At 39.0% G+C, this 5,545-nt stretch overlaps 1 pseudogene; it reads right to left on the bottom strand.

Annotated features, from left to right (window-relative positions):
* Positions 1 to 2,753: 2,753 nt before the first annotated feature.
* LOC116596055 lies at positions 2,754 to 3,227 on the bottom strand (annotated as a pseudogene).
* Positions 3,228 to 5,545: the final 2,318 nt, after the last annotated feature.

The following is a 5,545-nucleotide window of genomic DNA, read 5'->3' as shown; positions in this document are numbered from 1 at the left end:
TTGAAGCATTGTAATAACTCTCTTCTTTTGATGTTACCTATGTTATAAATATACCTGTTAAAATGTGATTAGAAAGTCAGTTTAAGAAAATTTCAATTCAGTTCAATTCAGAGAATAGTTATCAAGCAAATTTGATGTGCCAGACACTCTGTTGGGCCCTGGGGCTGTGATAGTGAACACGACCATCTGTCCTCCTGAAGATCACAGTTTGCAAAGACAGATATTCAATAAGTAATTACAACTGTGATGAGTTTATGGAAGAGGATGTAAAGTCGTCTAAAGCAAGGTGGATTTAATTAATCCTGGAGAGCATGGAAGGCTTCTGTGATGAGGAGACATTTAAGTGAGGACTTGAAGCATGAGTTGAAATTGGCTGAGATAACAGAGATTCAGGCAGTGGAAGTGGTACAGGAGGAAGCTTTCAGGTCCCCCAAGTCCAACGACACTTTTTAAGAAGAGTATTCCAAGTTCTCATGTCAGTGGAGAGAGTCTTGGGTGGCTGCCACCATTAGGTAATGGGGAACTCCATTGCTCAGAAGGAGCAAGGCCTTGACTTTTCTTTCTGTGTCATGTTGCCTAGCTTTCACAATGACTCCTCTACTTACTTCTACCATAGGTTTTCTTTCTTTTCCTCTCCTCTCTCTCTCTCATTCTTTCTTCTATTTCTTTATCATGTAAATTCAATTAGTTAACATATAGTGTATCGCTAATTTTGAATGTGGATGAGGTAACTGGGCGATGGGCATTAAGGAGGGCATGTGACGTAATGAGCACTGGGTGTTTTATACAACCGATGAATTACTGAACTCTACACCCTGTTTTCTTTTTTTTTTTTTTTTTTTAAGATTTTATCTATTTATTTGACAGACAGAGTAGACGGAGAAGCAGGCAGAGAGAGAGATAGAGGGAAGCAGGCTCCCTGCTGAGCAGAGAGCCCGATGCGAGGCTCGATCCCAGGACCCTGAGATCATGACCTGAGCCGAAGGCAGCGGCTTAACCCACTGAGCCACCCAGGCACCCCTCTACACCCTGGTTTTAACAACTCTTCTGGTTATGGGAATGTATCATCTCAGAAATAAGTGCTTTAAAGATTTTACTTTTAGAAAAAGTGCTCAACAGACAACCCCTCTTTCTACTTGGCTATATTTATGTGCCACACAGCTAATTAGATAAAGACCAGAACGTTTTCAATGGTTTTTGCATGAAAGAATTTATTGGTGACATTCTAAAGAGCTGTTAGTAGCTTAGTAGGTGAAGAAATCATAGGGCAGTGGGTTGGGGTGTGAATAGGAAGTGAGCTAGTAAATACAGAGAATACAGACACTCTGAAGAATCTTGGCTATAGAAAGAAGAAAAGGGATTGGATAAGTATGTAGAGGAAAAGAGGCATAAGGAAATGTCAGGTTATTTATTTATTTAGAAGAGAGACTATGGCAAAATTAAATATTGCTGGAAGTACACTACTCTTTATGGCAAAGTAAGAAGTATGAGGAAAAGCATCCCTAAAAGGAAGCGTCATCCATGATCTTTGATTGTTTTCAATTTGGTTTAGAAGGTAAATGTAAAACATAAGTAATGACTTAAGAATAGGATATCCTATAATAACCTTTATTGTGAATTAGGTGTGTGATGAGAAAGGGAAAAGAAGGAAAAAGAAAATTAGGTACTATATATTGAAGCGACAGTGTTTTCAAAAGGTGGTAGCAAACCAGAGATCAACTTGGGCTGGTGGTTTAGAAAAGGAAGAGATTTTGAGGCTCATTCCTCTACTTTCAATCAGTTTGACTTTAGGGAAGTTATGCTGTTTTTATTTTATTTTACTTTTTTAAGATTTTATTTATTTATTTGATAGACCGAGATCACAAGCAGGTAGAGAGGCAGGCAGAGAGAGAGGAGGAAACAGGCTCCCCACTGAGCAGAAAGCCCGATGCAGGGTTTGATCCCAGGACCCTAAGATCATGACCTGAGCTGAAGGCAAAGGCTTTTATGCAGTTTTTCCAAGCTTTTATTTTCAGTGTGTAAAAGGGATCATGATGCTGAATTCACTTTTGTGTTTGTGAAGAGGAGATAATTCTTGTAAAGCTCTGAGTATGATTAATGTACAATAAATTATAACTCATAAAATCATAGAAAATGGGACTTGAATAACAAAGACACTATTACTCTATCATGATTTGCACATAGTAGCTCTTCACTAAAAAAACTGGAGAGAAAAAAAAAACTGGAGAGAAGGAAGAAGTGAAATACATATTGTGAGCAAATGTATAAAGTGAAAAATATGTTTGAGGATAGATGACAACAAATTAGACGGGTCTATAAGTGATGCCCTACAGTTTCATTGTGTTCATGATATTAGAAAAATCTGGGAGATCAGAGTACTTGGAAGCTAGCTAGAAATTCATGATATAAGAGTTAATTACAATATCTGTTATAACAGGTACAAATCTCAGTCCAAAATAAACCAGAGATGTAAGCAACATGACTTGATTCTTCTACAAATCAACTAAATTTTTCTTCAAATCTTTTGTTGTTCTTGTTTATCTTTATTTTATTGTATGAATTTTTATCTCAAAATCATAAATGTAACTCTTCAATCCAGCTAGACTAGAGGACAGTAGGAAAATATGAACCAATGGAAGTACAGCGAGAACACAAAGATTATAGACTATTTTGAGCAGATGGGGCAAAAGGGTGCTATCCTGAGTTACAGAAGGAATAATCTGGTAGTTAAGATAAAACAAAAGTCAAATTTACTAGATTTGTCCACGGTCAGCAGTGGTGATCTTGTTAGTCTTGCCATTCCTGGACCCAAAGCACTCCATGGGTTCCACAATATTCATGCCCTGTCTCACCGCCAAAGACCACGTACTCGCCATCCAACCACTCAGTCTTGGCAGTACAAATGAAAAGCTGGGAACCATTAACATTTGCCATGTGTAAGATTCCAGGACCCATGTGCTTCAGGATGAAATTCTCATCATCAAATTTCTCCCCATAGATGAACTTGCTGCCAGTGCCATTATGGCACGTGAAGTTATCACCCTGGCACAGAAGTCCTGGAATAATCCTGTGAAAGCAGGAACCTTTATAATGAAATCCTTTCTCCCCAGTGTTCAGAGCACAAAAGTTTTCTGCTGTTTTTGGAACTTTGCAAACAGTTGGAAGGAGATGGAGCACAAAGGCTTGCCCTCAATAGTGATGTTGAAGAACACAGTGGGATTGACCATGGTTGGGCAGCAGGGGCAGATCCGGCGGTGGGGGTGGTCATCTGCAAGATCTCTTTGAATTTTTAGTTTCTTTGGACATCAGACATTTAAGCTGTCTCTCTATTCCCCGGGTGTGGGGGATGTATGTGATTTCAAGATATTGTATGACCCATCTTGTTTTTGAGTCATCTGTCCACACAGATATTTGCTGATCAATTCATGGTTCCATTTAGTCCCTGCTCCATGATCTGTACAATAAACTACTGAGACAACTCTCATTCTTGTCTACCTAGGGCTTCAGGTCCAGTGGGTCTCTCTGACATTTTCATGTCAGGCTTGAAAACGGAACCATCATTCTAAAGCTTTTACGCTATTCCCTGGTAAGGGACTTCTGGGACATATCGATGGCTTCATTTACCTTGATGTCTAATTTGTGACTCTACCAATTCTATAGGTTTATGATCTAGGAAAAAGGGCAATACCCACATTTATTCTCTGTCTCCTAAACCATATCAGGATCTTGCCTCCTCACTGAAGTTCTTTTTTTTTTTTTTTTAAATTTTTAAAAAAATTTTTTAAAAGATTTTATTTATTTATTTGACAGACAGAGATCTCAAGTAGGCAGAGAGGCAGGCAGAGAGAGAGGGGGAAGCAGGTTCCCCACGGAGCAGAGAGCCCGATGCAGGGCTCGATCCCAGGACTCTGGGATCATGACCTGAGCCGAAGGCAGAGGCTTTAACCCACTGAGCCAGCCAGGCACCCCCTCACTGGTCTCTCTACACCACCCTACTTTGTCTTTCTTTTGTTCTCCCCCAACCTAGTAGACTATTTTTCTCATATTCAGGGAAAATCTCTCCCTTTATAATTTTTGATAGCTTCCCCAGATTCCTTCCCCCACCCCAAATAACCATTTTATGTATGGCATTAGGATTTGGAGAAATAAACCAGGGACTCATAGGAAGCTTCTGTTTTCCACCCTACCCCGGCACACCCACATCCTCAGGAAATAACTAGAATAGACTATTTGCCTGAATTAGGTGAGAAAGTGGAAAGGGAAAGTGGATTTAAAGAAAAATCCATCTATATTTCAATATTCTGTGATAATGACAACCCATTGCATTACCTTAGAATTTGGTATATAACTTTTAAAAAGTATATTGAGAAAGGCCCTACATTGATTATTTAAATGTGACCAGTGTCCTCTGGTCAAATTGAACTTCAGTATGTTTTTATTATCATTATTATTTTTTAATATTTTATTTATTTATTTGACAGACAGAGATCACAAGTAGGCAGAGAGGCAGGCAGAGAGGCGGGGGTGGGGTGGTAAGCAGGCTCCCTGCTGAGCAGAGAGCCTGATGTGGGGCTCGATCCCTGGGCCCTGGGATCATGACCTGAGCTGAAGGCAGAGGCTTAACCCACTGAGCCACCCAGGTGCCCCTGTTTTCATTATTTTTACTCTCCAAACAATGTGGACAAATAATTCAGATTGGTTGGCAGAAATGTTAACGTTTGGTGATCACAATTCTGAGATGATAGTGACCACATTTTTAGATGGCTATATGGGTTTTATAGCTCATTTTTGCAAAGGAAATGACCACAATCCAGACTTTCTTCTGTTGGCAAAGTCTGGAAATGTTGATATTGACTTTTGCCCAGGGTTATTGTTTACTTCCCAAGGGCATAAAATTATTTTTTGCAGTTTTGTGCAAAGTGGGATAGCATATATATTTTTACTTACTTAAAATTTTATTCACTATAAAAATCAATTAACAGGTTGGTAGATTTTCACTTTTAGTCAATGCCTTCATGGAAATAAGTTTCTGATATTTGCAGAATTGACAAAATATCAGGATGAATTCCATTTAATTTTTGAGATCTAAGGAGAGTTTCATGGGTTTGTAATTGCTTTTGTTTCCCAGGCAGTTTCTGTACTAGATATTATCTCCAAACCAACCTCAGGATAGGTTAGCACCCTTCAGAGATACCTGTAGGATTCCATGTTCTAGCATCAATATTTTCAATGACACAGCGCAATGAAACTGGGGATTGGCAAGGTGATGATTCATGTCATAAGTATTCAATATTACTTTTCTAAATATCCATATAAATATTTGATTCTAGGCTTTGGACATAAACCTCCAGTGATACCACAAGGATGCATGGCTAAGGGTAGTACAATCCCCAGGAGAGTTTCTAGAGAAGCTTGTCATCTATACTAGTTGTAAAAGCCCAAGTGTGAGTATAGCTATAGGACTTCTTGCCCCCATGATAGCAGCAGGGATGTTGTTAAAATACACTTCTATTCAAAGTGTGTATGATGTTATTCTTGAACAATT

This window comes from Mustela erminea, chromosome 1, assembly GCF_009829155.1.
Source record: "Mustela erminea isolate mMusErm1 chromosome 1, mMusErm1.Pri, whole genome shotgun sequence".
Classification (NCBI taxonomy): Eukaryota; Metazoa; Chordata; class Mammalia; order Carnivora; family Mustelidae; genus Mustela; species Mustela erminea.
The sequence above is the reverse complement of the archived record's forward strand: the minus strand, read 5'-3'. Positions and strand labels throughout refer to the sequence as shown.